This window comes from Pogoniulus pusillus, chromosome 32, assembly GCF_015220805.1.
Source record: "Pogoniulus pusillus isolate bPogPus1 chromosome 32, bPogPus1.pri, whole genome shotgun sequence".
NCBI lineage: Eukaryota > Metazoa > Chordata > Aves > Piciformes > Lybiidae > Pogoniulus > Pogoniulus pusillus.
Window position 1 is genome coordinate 2,677,404 of NC_087295.1, and position 19,342 is coordinate 2,696,745.

General features: G+C 50.7%; 1 long non-coding RNA gene across 2 annotated transcripts in view; it reads right to left on the reverse strand.

The window, feature by feature from the left end:
• The window catches only part of LOC135189430 (uncharacterized), a 79,780-nt gene extending 60,886 nt beyond the window's left edge, over window positions 1-18,894 (reverse strand). For both annotated transcript variants that reach the window (XR_010308075.1, XR_010308074.1), the window contains exon 1: window positions 18,831-18,894. This is a non-coding gene — a long non-coding RNA (uncharacterized LOC135189430). The remainder of the gene's footprint in view (window positions 1-18,830) is intronic.
• Between the last annotated feature and the right edge of the window lie 448 nt (window positions 18,895-19,342).

A 19,342-nucleotide genomic window follows, 5' to 3' on the forward strand; every position in this document is an offset into this window, starting at 1 on the left:
AGGAGGCTGAGTGGCACAGCTGGAGACTGTGTCCCCTTGCTCTGTTGCTGGGTGCCTGGCAGCAGAGCCCAACCCCACCTGGCTACAGCCTCCCTTCAGGTAGTTGTGGACAGCAATGAGCTCTGCCCTGAGCCTCCTCTTCTGCAGGCTGCACACCCCCAGCCCCCTCAGCCTATAGGCTGGATGCTAGGAGGAAGTTGTTGGCAGAGAGTATGATTGGCATTGGAATGGGCTGCCCAGGGAGGTGGTGGAGTCTTTGTGCCTGGAGGTGCTGAAGCCAAGCCTGGCTGGGGCACTTAGTGCCATGGTCTGGTTGCTTGGCCAGGGCTGGGTGCTAGGTTGGGCTGGCTGAGCTTGGAGCTCTCTTCCAACCTGCTTGATTCTATGATCATCTTCTCAGAGCCTTCACTGCAAAGTGAAACTCCACTGCAGAGGCCAAGCTGTCTCATTTCCCATGAATGTGCCATTTCCTCAGCAACCCAAAAAAAGCCTCAGATGCTCCAAACCAGAGCAGAGATCACTGCCAGCTGAAGGCAGCAGATGAGCAGTGTGGGAGCATGAACTGGAGCAGAGCATGGGCTTATGGCAGCACTTGCTCACTCCACCACCAGAGCCAAAAGCATCGCAGAACTCAGCTAACTCCTAAACATGTCCTGGGACTTTTGCTTCTGGTTATGTTTTGGACAAAGCATCAACAAGGGTCAGGTTTGCCAAGTAAAAGGTTGGGTTTTTCTTCGCACTGGAAGGTCACTTTTCCAGTGCTGTTTCACTTTAACCTTTATCCCTCAAACAAGCAGAGCCAGGGAAGGTTTTCCACTCACACACCCATAAATGTATCTTCCCTCTGAAGCAATGGAAAAACTTTTAAGGCACTTAGATGTCATGATGATGAGGGTGGCATTAAAAAAATGTAGATAGATAAGATAAGGCCCAGGGGACTGTCTGGCAGGAATCAGCAGCTGTAATTTGACAGGATGATAATTCCCCCTGTGAAGGCTGGCAGAGGGGCAATGTGGCTCTCACATCTTCCATTAGCAGGGCAACAAATGCAGGATACAACTCTAAAAGACTCCTGTAAAGCCCACCCAGTGGCTAGAGCTGCTGAGAGTCACCTACTCCACTGTAAGAAGGGAGACTAAAGGAGCCAAAGGGACACCATCAAGTGCTGACAGCTCAGATGCTAAGTGGAAGCGAGATGGGTGCTGGGATTAGGACGCTGCTGTTAGAGCACTGCAGTGAGGAAGCAAGAAGATGATTAAAGCACAGAGTTTACAGAGAGGAAAAGCAAAAACGATTTTGGCCTTCCCTCTGGCTGGGAGGACTCAGAGGAAAGGCAAATCATTGCATAGTCATCCTTTGAGACAAAGGAACCAGAAGTGTCCTGCATCAGAGGGGACAGCAACATGGGGGAGGCAAAGCCCAAGCACAGGGAATGGGAGGCAATGCCTTTAGGAGGATGTTTGGAATGAACACCATTTCCCACCTCACATATCACATCTGTTCCTTGAAGCAGCCTCCTCCTCCTGTCCAGTGCATGGCTGTAGCACCATGAGAGAAGTTTCATCCTTTAAAAGTATTCACACTCTTGAATTGCTTTTATACCATTCAAGCAGAGTTTGGGTTTAGGTTGTTTGGGTTTTTTTACTCCCAGGTGTAATGCCCAAGAGCCCCTTCAAAGTTGCTCTGTTGCTCAAGGCTGACTAAACTTGGAGATGAGCCAGCAATGTGCACTCTCAGCCCAGAAAGCCAACCACAACCTAGGCTGCACCAAAGTCAGCATGGCCAAGAGGTTAGGGGAGAAGATTCTACTCCTCTGCTCCACTCTGCTCTGGTGAGACCTCACCTGCAGCACTGTGTCCTGCTCTGGAGGCCTCAGCACAGGAAAGAAGTGGACCAGAGTGGTCTAGAGGAAGCCACAAGAAGTGGTCAGAAGCTGTTCAGCCTGGAGAAGGCTCCAGGGTGAGCTCATTGCAGCCTTTCAGCACTTCAAAGTGGGTTTGTAGGAAAGGTGGGGCCAGACCTTTTAGCAAGACAAGGAGCAATGGTTTTAAACTAAGAGAGGGGAGATCTGGGCTGGATAAAAGAAAGCATTTTACACTGAGTATAGCAAAACCCTGGCCCAGGTTTCCTCTGGCACTATCTTAACGTGGCAATGCTTTACAACCTTCTGCAGCCCCACTAAGCCATAAAGCCAGAGAGGTGAGAAGTCTCCATCATCCTGGGAAGCATCAGTGGTGCTTCCAGCAAGCTTCACCCAGTATCTGCACCCATCCCTCCAAGACAGCCACGCACAGGGAGTTAAACAGCAAAAGTGCCAAGCTGAAGGGTCTGTAAATAAAGGTATGCCTCAGAACCCTTCACCTTGGGCTGATACCAGCATCCCAGTCCACAAGAGTAGCTGCTGTTCAAAGATGCAAATTAATGAGGACATAAAAGCCTTTCCATGATGAAACTTTGTCAGAGTACAGAATCAGAATCTACCAGGTTGGAAGAGAGCTCCAAGCTCAGCCAGCCCAACCTAGTACCCAGCCCTGGCCAACCAACCAGACCATGGCACTAAGTGCCCCAGCCAGGCTTGGCTTCAACACCTCCAGCCACACAGACTCCAACACCTCCCTGGGCAGCCCATTCCAATGCCAATCACTCTCTCTGCCAACAACTTCCTCCTAACATCCAGCCTAGACCTGCCCTGGCACAGCTTCAGACTGTGTCCCCTTGTTCTGTTGCTGGGTGCCTGGCAGCAGAGCCCAACCCCACCTGGCTACAGCCTCCCTGCAGGTAGCTGCAGGCAGCAATGAGCTCTGCCCTGAGCCTCCTCTGCTGCAGACTGCACACCCCCAGCTCCCTCAGCCTCTCCTCACAGGGCTCTGCTCCAGGCCCCTCCCCAGCCTTGCTGCCCTTCTCTGGACACCTTCCAGCACCTCAACATCTCTCTAGAGTGGAAGCAGAGCAGAATATAACAAGAAAGAAGCCAGAGGTTTTTTTTGCATGCATATACATCTGCAAAGAGATTTCTGTACAGATTCACATAGAGCTTTCTGTGTCACCATCCCTGTAGGTATTTAACAGAAGTGTGACATGGTTTAGTGGTGGACTTGGCAGAGCTGGGTTAGCATTTGGACTCCATGGTTTCAAAAGGTCTCTTCCAAGCAAAACATCTCCCTGACTCTTGTGTGTATGCAAGCACTTTACATTAGCAAGAGGTTTCACCACAGGGGGATTAAATATATACTGAAACCCTGTCTTTCTGGGGTAGAAAGGTCAAAGTGTTTTAAATTAATTCCCCCCCCTCCCCAATTTGTGTCTGACAGAAGCTGATGCTGTCTAGGTAAGCACTGCTATCTTGAGATGAGCTCAGGGCCAGCCAAACAAGGTGATAAGGAAGGGACATCATCTTAAAGCCAATAAATCCCCTTGCCAGATGGCATTTTTATCTAAGAGTGCCAAAAGAAGCTAGATAGGAAATTTGTGGACCTGCATCATGGTAAATTCATTAAGAGTAAGTGAGGTTCTGAAAGACTAAAAAGAGAGTTAATCTGGGGCCACTGATTAAAAAAGGACCTCAGCACTTCGGCTCCATCAGCCTAATGTTTACAGTGCATAAGGTAATTGAATCCCCCAGAGCATCAGCCCTGCACATCTCTAGGAGGGCAGCAGCAGCACCAGCTTGACACTTGAAAAGAGCTGCCCAGATGATGTGCTAAAACCAGAGAGAGCAGCAGTGCCAGCATCAAGGCTTCCCTGGGCAGGCTGCAAGGGTTCCTGCTCAGAGGATTTCTAACCCCTGAGTTCATGGGTTTTTTAGCTGCCACTTTCAGTTTCAGGACAAAGGGAGGAGCACTAAAGCACAGGAACCTTCCTCTACAGCAGCCCAGACACAGAAGCAAGCAGGTTGGAAAAGAACTCCAAGCTCAGCCAGCACAACCTAGCACCCAGCCCTGGCCAACCAACCAGACCATGGCACTAAGTGCCCCAGCCAGGCTTGGCCTCAACACCTCCAGGCACAGAGACTCCACCACCTCCCTGGGCAGCCCATTCCAATGCCAATCACTCTTTCCATGAAGGACTTCTTCCTCCTGACATCCAACTTGAACCTGCCTTGGCACAGCTTGAGACTGTGTCCCCTTGTTCTGTTGCTGGGTGCCTGGCAGCAGAGCCCAACCCCACCTGGCTACAGCCTCCCTGCAGGTAGTTGCAGACAGCAATGAGCTCTGCCCTGAGCCTCCTCTGCTGCAGGCTGCACCCCCCCAGCTCCCTCAGCCTCTCCTTCTGCTATGTTTTGAGAGGGGCTCCAGAGCAGAGACTCACTCATCATAGTGGGCCAAAGCAACACCAGGGAGCCATGCAGGACAGAAGATTCCTTATGCAGCCAGCAGTGACCACACTGCCTGTCTGCCCCAGGCCAGGAGGGAGAGAGGCTGCCCCCAGACACTTGACAAGCCACCTGCATCTGCCCAGGAGCACAAGGGAGGTTTTGCATACCTTGGCCCAGGCTGTCTCTACCTGGGTTTTGCAGCTGGAATAGGAAAACTCTTCTGCTTCCCAAAAGGATTAAACACTAGAAGGTGCTCGAAGCCCTCAACTACTACTGAAATAGGATCAGGCAAACCCAACTCTGAGCCTTCCTAGTCCCACAGGCAGCTGCAGCCAAGAAATGCTTTGGCTGCACCACACCCACACACCAGATCTCTGCTTGTAGCCAGGTCAGCCTCTGGCCCAGCTTGCAGCAGCTCTGAAATCCGTGACACTAGATACAGCCATCACTCTGCTCTCATCCCATCACTCACTCGTGGCTTCTCCTCAGCTCAGGCAACAGATGGGGCTAGGCAGACCACCGAGGTTAAAAGACAACCACACCATAGCCACAGGCTGTGCCACCAAAACAGATCAGACACCAGGAACTCTCTCTTTGGCTCTCATAGACAGACAGCAGAGAGCTGGTAAATTCCCTGCTGTTATCATTGGATGGATTCAAGCACCCCTGGTAACCACCTCTCAAACTCACAATGCTGACTTCTCCTCTGAGGCAGGAGAGGATAAGCACAAATTTACTTGGCTGTATATTCTGAAGGCAATGAAAGTCTTTTCCATGTACTTCTGTAATTGTAGGCAGAAAGGATTTGCACAACACTGTTGGCAGTGGAAGTCTACTCTGCCCTTAAAGCCCTCACATTTAACTAATGCTCAGAAATGCATTTATGTAATCTTTGCTCTGTTACACTGATGTATGAATAATGAAATTGTAGCTCTCCAAGAAAGTAATGAACATTTAACAATGGAAGTGGATTCAGAATCCTATAATGCAAGAAATAACTGCTTGGTCAGCTGGCCACAGGAGGTGCATCAGTGATTTGAGTAAGAACATGAAAGGACCATAATGATAATGGCTCACATTGCATTTGCAGCTGCAGAGTGCTCTCTGGGCTTCAGAAGCTGCTCAGCCTAGGAAGTGCCAAGCTGCTGCAGAAGGATGCTGAGCATCAAGAGCTTTTGAGAGCCAGCTCTAGCTAGTTAATGGGGCAGGTTCTGTCAGGCTTGGCACTGGGACAAGACAAAAGCAGTGGTTCTGTTGGCTCCTGGGAGCACCCTCACCACGGAGAGGCTCATTCCTACTCCAAGCATGCAGAGGCTCATCACTGTCTGGGGAGGAGAATGCTCCAGGGAGACCTAATAGCAACCTTTCAGTACCTGAAGGAGGCTACAGTCGGGCTGCAGAGGGACTGTTTGCAAAGGTCTGCAGGGATGAGACAAGAGGCAGTGGTTTGAAACTAGAGAAGAGCAGATTTAGACTGGGTGTTAGGAACAAGTTCTGCACCACGAGTGTGGTGGAACACTGCAACAAGTTGCCCAGAGAGGTGATTAAGTCTCCATCCCTGGAGATATGCAAGGTGAGGCTCAGCAGGGCTCTGGGCAACCTGATCCAGGGGAGGATCACAGAACTTTAGAGTGATCCAGAGATCATGAAGTTCACCTCCCCTGCCAAAGCAGGATCACCCAGGGTAGTTCAAACAGCAACACATCCAGGTGGGTTTGGAAAGTCTCCAGAGAAGGAGACTGCCTATTCTGAGCAGCCTGCTCCAGGGCTCTGCCACCCTCACTGTAAAGAAGCTTCTCTTCATGTTGAGGTGAAACCTGCTCTGTCCCAGTTTGTAGCTGCTGCTCCTTGTCTTATTGCTGCTGACCACCAAAAAGAGCTCGGCCCCAGCCACTTGACTCCCACCCCTCAGGTATTTATAGACACTGATCAGATTCCCTCTCAGCCTTCTCCAGACTAAACAGTCCCAGGGCTCTCAGTCTCTCTTCGTAGGGGAGGTTGAAGTGGGTGATTTTTGGAGGCTCCTTCCAACCCAAACCACTTTGTGATTCCATCTCTTTGATGCTAGCCCAAGCCAAGAAGAACAGAGATGTTTTCCTCCACACAGAGACCTGTTCTTGCACCCTGTTTCCATCAGCACACTCATGACAGAGACCACAGAGATCTCTCCATTGCAGCTTCAGGGTGACCACAGGCTCCAGAACTGCACTCCCCCTGCAGGCTCCTGGTCCTCTCATCATCCAGACTAAGAATTGCTTGGGTTCAGCAGCTCAGCCTTCTGGGCTGTGCTAGTTCTCCCTGCTAGGGCAAGGAGACCTGAACTCCCTTCAGGTAGTTGTAGACAGCAGTGAGGTCTGCCCTGAGCCTCCTCTTCAGGCTGCACACAGTGCTGGATTGTGTGAGATGAAGACACAGAGGAGGTTTTCTGTCCTCAAGGCAAACCAATCAATTGTTTTCTGGCAGTCTGAGTAGTCCTGATCTCGATTCTTGGGCCCTTTATTTAAGAGCAAGAACAGTGGCTGCACACAGCTAACACAGCACACTGCAACACAGCTGATGCCTCTGGAAGAGCAGTGTGTGGCAGATGCACAGCCCACGACTTCTCAGACAACACATTGCCTTGGTTTGGCTTCCCAGAGTCGTTGTCCCCAAAGCAATCAGCATTTCCAGAACAAAGAGTGACTGAGACATTCTCTGGGAGAAAGTGCAGGGGTAGGAAGCATCCTGCACACACACACACAAACCCAAACCATTTGTGTTGTGTCAAGGGCCCCCAGAGATGGTCAATTCAATTGTCTGCTCTGCATACAGTAAAGGGAGCTCAGAAGTCAGTCAATAATGCCCTGAGCCCACCTGAGGTTCAGCTCCTTACCACAAGGCAAGGAGCTGAAGCTGCTCTGCCATTTGGAGCATGCTTGTGAGTTTTCCTCCCAGGCTCTGAGGATTAGGGTGATTAAGGGATAGGATTTGCCAGGAGTATTCCAGCTGACTAATGCATGGAAAGAAGGCAGATTGCTTGCATCCTGCTTGCAGATGAATCACCGAGGATTTGTTGTTGGTAGCAGTAGTGGACACCAAGTTCTGCACGGGACAACAACGTGCCCTGGTGGCCAGGAAGGTCAAGGGGTTCCTGGGGTGCATTAAGAGGAGTGTGCCCAGCAGATTGAGGGAGGTTCTCCTCCCCTTCTACTCTGCCCTAAAGAGGTCCCACCTGGAATACTGCACCCAGTTCTGGGCTCCCCAGTTCAAGAGGAACAGGGATCTGCTAGTGACAGTCTGAGGGAGGGCTACAAGGATGCTGAAGGGACTGCTGAAGGGACTGCAACAGCGCCACAGTTGCTCCTAGCTTGGTGTCATCCACAAACTGACTGATGCTGGACTCAATCCCCTGCTCCAGATCATCAATAAAGATATTGAACAGGACTGTGCCCAGCACTGATTCCTGGGGCACACCATCAGTGACAGCTGCCAACTGGATGTGGCTCCATTCACCACCACTCTTTGGGCCCAGCCCTTCAGCCATATCAGAGAGAATCTGTCCAAGCCATCAGCTTTGCAGGAGCTTGCTGGCACAGAGGGAGTTCAGCCCATGCCCCTCATCCAATGCAGCAAGGCTTCAGGGAAGCTGTCAGCCACAGATTTTGGGTCTGGTATAACCAAGACACTTTGCTGCAAGCCATTTCATGGCACATTTGAAGGCCACTTGTTGATGTGCTTTTGGACACCAGTGGCAGCACAGAGATGAAATGGCAGCCTCCTGACAGCAGGAGCAAAGGCTGCACCTCCCCTGTCCCAAACACAGCTGTGAACTTCTCCCCTAAAACCTCTCTGGTGCTGTCAAATGGAATAAGCAAATAAGGATCCTTTAGCTGACTGACTGGAAAGTACTTTTCCTCTTGAGAATATGCTGAGCCAGTACTGGGGAGATAGAGAGAGTCTTTCCAGAGCTAACTCCATGCACTTATTTCATCCTTTGTTTGACAGAGGCAATTTAGAAGAAACTCCTTGCAGAGCAGCAGCATCCTCAGCCTGTCATTGATCTCAGCTGTCTGTCCTCACCACTGTGCCATCAGTCACAGCAAGCATGTCAGAGCAGTAAATATCAGTAGGCTTAGCTCAACCTTTGTGCTGCCTGATGACCTGCTCTGTGCTAATGTTTCCTTCCCTCTTGTTAATTCAATTATCCTCTGCTCTGTGCCAGGAAAGGGGCATTATTGCATGCTCAGAGTACTAATCTCACAGCCTCTACACCTTCAAATGAGACTTTGCTAGAGGATGCCAACTGCTTTCAAGAGCCAAGAATTCACACAGGAGCACCTTCACTTCAGGCACCACAAAGACCAAGGTCACCCTTACCTATGTACTCCTGAACAAATGGTTTCAGCCAGGGAGGAGGGGTGGGGAAGATTATCTTCTTGCACATGCCACCCAATCACACACCTCTCAGCACAGACAGTTGTGCTCCAACAAGGAGAACACATCACCTGGATGCCTGCAACCATGCTGAACACACACTTGGCACACTCCAGAGGGCTTTGTGTGTGCCTTGCACAGAAGCATTTTGATACTCTCTTTGCTGATCACAGAATCAACCAGGTTGGAAAAGAACTCTGAGCTCATCCAGTCCAACCTATCACCTTCTAATTAACTAACCCATGGCACTAAGTGCCCAATCCAGCTTCCTCTTAAACACCTCCAGGGATGGGGACTCCGCCACCTCCCTGGGCAGCCTATTCCAATGCCAATCACTCTCTCTGACAACAACTTCCTCCTCACATCCAGCCTACACCTCCCCTGGCACAGCTTCAGACTGTGTCCCCTTGTTTTGTTGCTGCCTCCCTGGCAGCAGAGCCCAACCCCACCTGGCTACAGCCTCCCTGCAGGCAGCTGCAGACAGCAATGAGCTCTGCCCTGAGCCTCCTCTGCTGCAGGCTGCACACCCCCAGCTCCCTCAGCCTCTCCTCACAGGGCTGTGCTCCAGGCCCCTCCCCAGCCTTGCTGCCCTTCTCCAAACACCTTCCAGCACCTCAACATCTTCCTTAAACAGAGTGGCCCTGAACTGGATAGAGTTTTCACAGTGTTTTCACAGTGTCAAGTGTTTGTGAGGGGGCTGTGCCATTTGGCCATGAAGCCTGCTGAACTCAGAGTCTTCAGTCTTCACACACAGGCCACACTCACAGCAAAGGACCTCCACTACATCTCTGCCTCACAATGCAAAGCCATTTAAAAGCTGCTGTGGATAAAGCCTTGCAATCACCCTGGTCCTCACCCCAGCTTTAGAAGGAAAAAGGTTGCTTCAGAAGCCACTGAATTCCTGGTGAGGCAGCTAACAGCCTGCAGGGAAGCATCACCTCAGCAGCCCTTCATCCTTTCACTTAACTCTCTGGTACCTCCTTGCAGACAAAGTGAAAGGAGGACTTCTCAGTCTGTTGAAAACTAAGACCACTTCCTTAAAGCACAACAATAACATAAAAAAAGGCAACAAAACTTCAAAGGAAAGGACAAGCACAGCCCAGAAGGAAAGACGTTCTGTGAAAACACCACAAAATGCCAAGCTGCATCTTGCAAGGCACTAACCAGAAGGCTTTAAACCTTCAGCTTATCCAGCACACTGCTCTGCTTCTCTCCACTCAGGATATGAGAGAGGATACTTCAGGAATGCAACCCAGATGGGGATGCCTTTCCTCCCCCAAACTTAAGCCTTTCTGAAACACTAAACCAGCAAGAGGAGAGGTTTTCAGCCACCAGACACCAGCCTGCTAATTACAGAGCAGATAGGCTTGGCTGGTCGGGCTGGGGAAAGCAAGGGGGAAGCAACCACTTGTGCTAATGAATAGTGAAACACGAGATTCAGCTCGGGTTTGCTATGGATTGCAGTCCCCCCCATACCTTGTTCCCAAGTTAGTTTTGATAAGCTGACTTCTGCTGCAAGCCCTGACCTCATCTTGAATACCATGTTCAGTTTTGGGCTCCCCAGTTTAAGAGGGATAGGGATCTGCTGGAGAGGGTCCAGCAGAGAGCTATGAGGATGATGAGGGGACTGGAGCACTGCCTGATGAGGAGAAGCTGAGGGACCTGGAGAAGACTGAGAGGGGGTTTAATAAATGTTTATAAACATCTGAGGGCTGGGACTCAGGAGGGGGACAGGCTCTGCTCACTGCTCCCTGGGATAGCACAAGGAGCAATGGATGGAAGCTGCAGCACAGGAGGTTCCAGCTCAACACAAGGGGGAACTTCTTTAAAGATCCCAGAGCCCTGGCACAGGCTGCCCAGGGAGGTTGTGGAGTCTCTGGAGACTTTTAAGGCCTGTGTGGATGTGTTTCTCTGATCTGTGCTAGATTGTGTGGTCCTGCTCTGGCAGGGGGGTTGGACTCGATGGTCTCCTTTGGTCCCTTCCAACCCCTAATATCCTGTGGTCCTGTGGTCCTGACTTGTGCTGTCCACGTTGGAGCCGCAGCATTCACCAGCTGTTGGCACCAGCACGTTGCCAGAGGGCTGCTGAGGAGGTGGTTAACACACAACTCAAATTCCACCACACTGCCTGGGTCTGATTTGTTTCTGAGCTCACACACATGAACAAGACACCCTCCCTCCCCCCAAAAAAAAAGAGAAAGGGGGAAATAAAAAGCCAGTGAAAATAATTGCTGTCATTATTTCTTGGCAGCCACTTCCCCATGTATATCATTTGGTGTATTTTTTGTTCTCTCTTACATGTCTGCAGACAGCTTTAAAAGTATTACTGCTGTTTGGACATGTGGAAGGAAACCAGATGCCTTGGCTTGGCATCAGCTTCAGGTTTTATACCCCCCTACCCCTCCAATCCCTATCCCCATCTCAGATTGTCCAGTTGTGACCCAAAGGATGTTGGTGATCTTCCTTTGGCAAGCACAAGCCAAGCAGAGCACACCTAAAATGCAGCAACTCCCTTTGGCCAGTGTTTCCCCACTGGTTAAAGCTGCCCAGCAGCTCACATTGGTGTTGCTTTTGATCCATTTCTGCCAGGGCTGAAGCATAGGAACAGGAATCTCTGAGCACAAACTCTCCTTTTCATCTTTCAGAGGCTCCACTCCAGCTCTTGCCTGGACATGAGCAGACAGTGTACAACTGCAGCTCAGAAGGCCATTGGCATCCTGGGCTGCATCACAAGAAGTGTGGCCTGCAGGGAGGGGATTCTGCCACTTTGCTCTGCTCTGGTGAGACCTCATCTGGAGCACTGCAGCCAGCTCTGGAGCCCTCAACACAAGCAAGGGCATGGACCTGAAGGAACAGGTCCAGAGGAGGGCCACAAAAATGATTAGGAGGCTGAAAGACCTCTGCTAGGAGGACAGGTTGAGGGAACCAGGGGTGTTCAGATTGGAGAAGAGAAGGCTGCCTAACAGCAGCCTGCCAGTACCTGAAGGGGGCTACATGAAGGCAGCAGAGGGACTGCTTGCAAGTTCCTGTAGGGATAGGATGGGGGCAGTGGCTTCAAACTAGAGAAAAGCAGATTTGGACTGAATGTTAGGAACAAGTTCTGCACCATAAGGGTGGTGGAACACTGTAACAGTGGTTTGAGGCCACATCCCTGGAGACATTCAAGGTGAGGCTCCACAACCTGATCTAGATGGTGAGGTCCTTCCAGACTGTAGGGTGGTTGGATTAGATGATCTTTGGAGGTCCCTTCCAACCCAAACCACCCTGACTGTGATGACTCTATGACTGCCAGTAGAGGCATGCTACAGCCACCTCCCCTCCAGAGCCCAGGCATTGCCTTCTCTCCAGTGCACAGGGACAGACACAGCACAGCTGAGTGTACCTAGCTTTGGACAGGGCATCCAGAACCTGCCTTTTCAGGGCTAAGGTGACCTTAAAGCTCCTGAGCAGCACAGATATGCTCCTGCTCCCTCCCACCTTGCACCTGTACCCTGCTACTCCTCCAAAAAGCTCTTGAAGGATCATAACTTCAGCTAGAGGCTCCAGGTGGTCTAACAACACACACAAAAAAACACTGAACTACAGGAAAGGTTCAGGGTTTTTACACCAATGCCTATTCTGATGCCTTTGCCTTGCTGTGGATTTTGCTGCCTGGTGGCACAATGTGACCACTCAGGATGCAAAGGCCTAACACAGAATCAGAAAGTCAGGGGCTGGAAGGGACCTCCAAAGCTCATCCAGTCCAAACCCCCTGCCAGAGCAGGATCTCCTGTACCAAATCACACAGCAACACACCTGGGCAGGTCTTGAATACCTCCAGAGAGGGAGACTCCACAACCCCCCTGGGCAGCCTGTTCCAGGGCTCTGTCACCCTCACAGGGAAAAATTCCTCCTCATGTTTAAATGGAACTTCCTCTGCCTCAGCTTCCACCATTGCCCCTTGTGCTGGCACTGGGCATCACCCAGCAGAGCCTGGCTGCAGCCTCCTGCCACTCACCTGCACATCTTTATAACCATTGCTGAGGTCACCTCTCAGTCTCCTCCTCTCCCAGCAGCACAGCCCCAGCTCCCTCAGGCTCTCAAGATGAACTGTTACTGCCTGAGGCAGTTTTACAAAGGCTAAAAATCACACTTTGTTGGGTTTTTTTGGCTGCAGCAAGAGCAGTGTGGGCAGCAGGGCAAGGGAGGGGATTCTGCCCCTTGGCTCTGCTCTCCTCACACCCCACCTGCAGTCCTGGGGGCAGCTCTGCAGCCCCCAGCACAAGCAGGACATGGAAGTGTTGGAGCCAGTCCAGAGGAGGCCACCAAGATGCTCAGAGGGCTGCAGCAGCTCTGCTGTGAGGACAGGCTGAGAGAGTTGGGGCTCTGCAGCCTGCAGAAGAGAAGGCTTGGAGGAGACCTTGCAGTATCTGAAGGGGGCTACAGGAGGGCTGGGGAGGGACTATTGACAAGGTCTCGTAGTGATGGGAAAGGAGTTAATGGGATTAAACTGGCAGAGGGGAGATTGAACCTGGATGTTAGGAAGAAGGTGTTTGCAGTGAGGGTGGTGAGACACTGGCACACTCTGATCACCTTCTGTGCTTCTGTCATCCCCAACCTCCCTGGAGGGGTTCAGGACCAGGTTGGATGAGACCTTGAGTGATCTATTCTAGTGGGAGGTGGCTTGGAACTGGCTGAGCTTTGAGGTCCCTTCCAACCTAAACCATTCTATGATTCTATGTTGGATTTCTTTTCCCCATAACAATCCCAGCAATAAGAGCACAGCTCAGAAAACACTGAAGTGGCATTTCCACAGCCCCTCAGCTGTCTCATCTTGCTCCAGGAGAGCTACCTCTCTGGCACTGCCCTGCAAACACCACACCATGTGTTACATCACCTCCTCCTAGTCAGCAGAGCATCCTTTATGCTACTTCATATGAACGAGGCACAAAGGAAAACCAAAGCTGCCTTATGGAGAACCCAACAAGCTGCTCATCTAGCTGGGCCTTAATTTATATGACCTATAACAACAAAATATTTCCTCCTTCAGTTTCACTCTTTAAATCCACCAGATGCCAAGAACACTGCAAGCAGAAATCCTGCCCTGGAAACCACATTCCAGTGGGGTTGAGAAATCACTTTCTTGTGGTGGAACCAGAAGCCTGCTCACAGAGATGTAAGGAGCTCTTGGTCTCTGCAATAGCTCTCAGCAGAGCTGAGATGTAGTGCATGGTACAGAAGAGGCCTTGCTTTGGATGCTGAGGATGCTCAGAGGTAGTAAATCTTTTATTCCCCCCACCCCCAAGCAATTCAATTTCTGCCTTTAATCTTTCGTTCCCCTCCTAGAAGTGGTTTCCTAGATCAGGCTGACAGCCAGAGATAATCTGCAACACAAAAGGTTCCCCACAGCTCCAAAACTCCAGTGAGCTTTTTTCTCCCTCCACTGCACTCATCCCTGCCAGTTTCCTTTTAAGTCTTGCTCTCTTGCTTCAGAACATTCATAGAACAGCTCACGTTGGAAGGGACCTCAGAGATCATCTCCCCAAGCTCCCCACCACGGGTAGGGATACCTCTTAACTAGACTCAGCTGCTCAAGGACACATCCAACCTGGCCTTGCACACCCTCCAGGGAGGAGGCAGCCACAACCTCCCTGGGCAGCCTATTCCAGAGTCTCACTACCCTCTTACTGAGGAACTTCTTCAGCTCCAGTCTAACCCTGCTCTGCCTCAGCTTCAAACCATTCCCCCTTGGCCTATCTCTAGACACCCTCAGGAAAAGTCTTTCTGCAGCATTCTTGTAGGATCCCTTCAGGCACTGGCAGGCAGCTCTAAGTTGCCCCTGGAGTCTTTTCCTCTGCAGGCTGCACACCCCCAGCTCCCTCAGCCTCTCCTCACAGGGCTGTGCTCCAGGCCCCTCAACAGCTTTGGCGCCCTCCTGTGGACACCTTCCAGCACCTCAACATCTCTCTGCAATGGAGGGGCCCAGAACTGGACACAGCACTAAAGGGGTGGCCTGAGCAGTGCTGAGCACAGGGGCAGAAGAACCTCCCTTGTCTTGCTGCCCACACTGCTCCTGAGCCAGCCCAGGATGCCATTGGCTCTGCTGCCCACCTGAGCACTCTGCTGCCTCATCTTCAGCTGCTATCTACCAGCACCCCCAGGTCCCTCTCTGCCTGGCTGCTCTTTGCACTGCCAGCTGCAAAGACCTGGCCTGGAGCACAAGTCATCAAGAAGTGCTGCTCCAAACGAAGGGCATAAAGATGCAGAGCTGATTGCTTTCTCCCTGGCATGGAAGCAAGACTGTGTAGGGGAGGCAGGCTAAAACAACACACTTAGCAAACCCACAGGCATGTGTAATCCACATCCAGAAGGACAGCATGCATCCCTCATGAGACAGATGTGAACCCTTCAGTCCCAATATTTGCCACAACAACAAGAAGTGTGTTCACCTTCTGCTCCTGATGGGTGCTGATTGACAAGCCCAGAGTGACAGCTCTGGTGCCACACACAGAGACAGGCATCGTGCTTAGACTTGTGCCAGGCTGAGCTGCAGGACCCCTCCAAAAATGCTCTCTCACAATGGAAGGTCAAAACCCAAAGCAGAGGCTGTTCCTGGCAAGATACCACTGAACTGCACAAGGAAAAGAGGTTCAAAACTGACAAAACAACCCCTAAAAACTCAAGATGGGGTTTTCAAGCCAGCATCTTGAATGTTGTTCTTTGAACTTGGAAGTCAAACCTGAAACAGAAGTGCTTAATGAGCAACACCCTGCAAACAGCTTTAGGCTTCATCACTTAACCAAACCCTGTCACCAGGACCATTAAAGCTCTGGGAATGAAAACCAGGCAAGACTTGTGCAGTGCTCAACTTCTCTGATGCTCTAGAGGCAGCAGGAAGCAAATATAAGCAAGTGGCCTGAACCCTAAAGCTGTGCACAGGGTGGGGGTGCTACTAGCAGCATCTTTACACTTCTGTTTCAAGGAGGCAATTGTTGTATACACTCAAGGATGGCAAAGCACCAGCAGGACTATTGCCTAAGGTAGAGATCACAGGATCAGGGATGTTAGGGGTTGGAAGGGATCTCCACAGGTCATCCAGTCCAACCTCCCTGCCAGAGCAGGACCAGAGAACCTAGCACAGGTCACGCAGTCCTTGCTTCTCCTTTCCCCTCAACAGAGAAGTCAGCCAACTGTTTGGTGTGAAAACAAATCCTCCCAGTGTGGCCACAAGCTGAGCTAACACAAGAAACATTTCCTCTTGCCCAACTTCTGCAGATGATGGGACTTGGTCCCAGGGCATTGTATTAGTTTCAGTCTGGAGCTGCAGCTCAGCCCCAGGCTGGGAATCCCACCCATGCCCTGGTATGAAGGAAACTGTGTTGAAAGGCAAACATTTTTAAAGGACTACAAACATTTAGCTGGTTAGGGTAGAAAGCAGGCAAAGGAATTTAGCCAGAAGGATGTATTCAACTAGTTGGAGAACACACAACTGCCTTCAGTGTGTTGTAATTGGGTTTGTTAACAAGGTTAGAAGGGGGAGGATTTGGTGGGGTTTCAAAAGGAGACAGCCCAGATTTGAAGAGAGCAAGTAAGGGATGTCAACTCAGTGAGACCTGGACAGGCTGCAGGGGTGGGCAGGGAGAAACTGAATGAAATTCAGCAAGGGCAAGGGGAGAGTCTGGCACCTGGGAAAAAACAACCCCAAGGAGCAGGATAGGCTGGGGACTGAGCTGTTGGAAGGCAGCGAAGGGGAAAAGGATCTGGGGGTCCTGGTGGATGGGAGGTTGACTATGAGGCAGCAATGTCCAGGCTGAATGAGGTTCTAGACAGTTTCATCTAGTGTGAGGTGTCCCTGCCCATGGCAGGGGTGCTGGATCTGGCTGATCCTTGTGGTCCCTTCCAACCCTAACTGATTCTATATTCAATGAGCTCTGACTCAAAGCTCTTCCTTCACAACCAAAGCTAAGACTCCATTCTTCAGCCTCCAGGTAAGATCACCCATATGGTAGCTCCATGGCATTGCCATGCAGGAAGACATTCATTGAACAACAGAAGTGTTTGAGCTGGAAAAGGCTTTTAAGATCACCCAACTGTTAACTCAACACTGCCAGGTCACCACTAAGCCCTGTGCCTCAGCACCACTTCTACACAGCTTTTAAAAGCCTCCAGGGATGGTGACTTCCACCCACTGTCCTGAGCCTGTCCAATGCTCAACAACCCACCAAGGAAGATACAGAACCACCAAATCAACCAGGGTGGAAGAGACCTCCAAGATCATCCAGTCCAACCTATAGAATCAAATATGTTCCTAATGCCCAACTTGAGGCCATTTCCTCTTGTCCTATTGCTTGTTACTTAAGGGGGGTCTGGGTGCTAGGTTGGACTGGATGATCTTGGAGGTCTCTTCCAACCTGGTTGATTCTATGATTCCAAGAGAAGTGACTCTCTCCACCTTGCTACAACCTCCTTGTAGAGAGCAATACCTTCCTGTCCTCAGCCTGCTTTTATCCAGGCTAAGCAGCCCAGTTCCCTCAGCTGCTCCTCAGGAGCTTTACACCTCTGACCTGCTTCACTGCTCCTCTTTGAGTAGCTGGGTACAGGGCTGCTCCAACACAACATTCAGCTGAGTATCAGGATTGCAGCATTTAGTCTTTGCTGAGCTCTGTCCTAAATTCTACTGGTACCCAAGCAGACAGCTCACAGTTCAAGCATAGCTATAGTCTAGTTAAATTGCAGCAGCTGCTCCAGTACAACAAGAAGAGAGATAGGTCTCCACTTGGAAATTCACCTTTGAGTTCCAACTGGGAAAGAAGCCAGCTCTGAGAAGAAGGATTATTTCTGAGGGCTAGATATCTAACTGCTAAGAAGGAAAAACAAGCAGCAATCCAGCCAGTTCTCAGTGCTGGACTACAAGAACCTCATCCAGCATTAGGAAGCAACACAGGTACCTGTCTCCAGCAAAGCATTAAGACAGTAGTGAGGAGCATACACCAAGAAGGTGCTCACTGCAACTCTTTGAGAGTCAGGCACCAGGCTGCACAACCCTTCCTATGTGTTGAGCCAAGGAAAGAGACTAAATAAAGAGGTGGAGGAAAAGCAACAGAACTTCCCTCCCAGCAAATGCAGCCACTGTTGGCACTTCATTTCCCACCCTCATCTCCTTGAAACAGCCACGGTTTGTATTCTCAGTACCCTGGCACACACAATGGGAGCACAGGACGCAGCTGTACCCACTACACATGGTCAGAGACTCACTGGAGCAAAACACAGCCCCATCAGTGCTGGCCTTAGCAGGCAAAAGTCTTCCTCAGTCACTCTGCTGGCACCAGCCAGGAGCCTGAAGGTCTCAGAAGCCTGTTGCTCTGTGCCCAGCACACAGGTCTCACTGATGTGATTAAACAACCTCCAGTTCAAAACAGACAAGACACCCGCTTAGCACTGCCAGGGGCTGATGTCAAACCAACACCAGCCAGCTCTGAGGCAAAGGCCAAGCCTGCAAAAGCCAAGTCAAAAAAGAGGGTGGGAACCACACTACCAGCTCAGCACAGGCAGCACAAGTCCCAAGAGGAGAGGCAGCCAAGGCAGAGCTTGCTGAAGGCTCTCTTCTAACAGACAGATCTGCTGAACCAAACTGAAGTGCCTCCGGCCCAGCTTTGTCAGCTCTCCCTTCCCAAGCTAGCTCAGCACAACGTTTGTGTGCCTGAAGTATTTTCTAGCTTCTCAAGGCATTGAGATGGGATGGGAGCTTCAAGGTGCCTTCAAGACACCTTAGCAAGTAACTTCAGGCTTAGGATTGTGACTTGTTTTTTCCTGTTAGGTTTGTATTGCCTTTCTCCATTTCAAAGCTGTTTGGCTGCACATTACTGTTACCCTCTTCACCCAAATTCTTCATTCCCTCCATCCTACCAACACCCAGGAAGGCAAATCAGCTCTCCACTTACCTTCTAGCTCCAGGTGCCTTACCTTGTTGCCATGACAGCCTGCCCAGACCAAAGGGACAATATCCATGGAAAGATGGCACCTACTTCTCTTCACCCATCCTCTATGGGCACAGCTCTCCTGAAGCCTACAGCATTTCACTGCTGGCTCATGGAGCTTCACTACTCTCAAAGTTCAGACTTACCAACACAGTCTTCAAGGACAAGACCCTTCCTGGCCACTTCCAGATGAAACTGACCCAAAAAGTCCTTAAAACCCCCTAACAACATTAAAACTCCTAGCAGCTGTGCAGGGCTTCAGCCTCTCTATAGGCTCCTGGCAGGACTGGGCTAATTCCTATCAGCTGTAGCTTGGAACAAGCTATCTCACAGCTGATTCTGCCAGTAGTCATCTCAGCCTGAGATAACAGAGCTTAGTAGATGCCATTAGTTTTCCTGACTAACATACTGCTGCTTCTGAGGAAAGCAAAGCCCACATGTGGTGCTATCCTTCTAAGAGCTGTCCCCTGATCTGATAGGGGAAAATAAAGATGGCTTTGGAGCTCTGAAAGGAGTGACAGCAAGCATCAATTTTTGTCACAGAATCACAGAGTGGTTGGAAGAGATCTCAAAGATCATCCAGACCAAACTTCCATTCAGTTTAGGATCAGTCCTAAACCATGGCCCTAAGTGCCAGGTCCACACATTGCTTAAACAC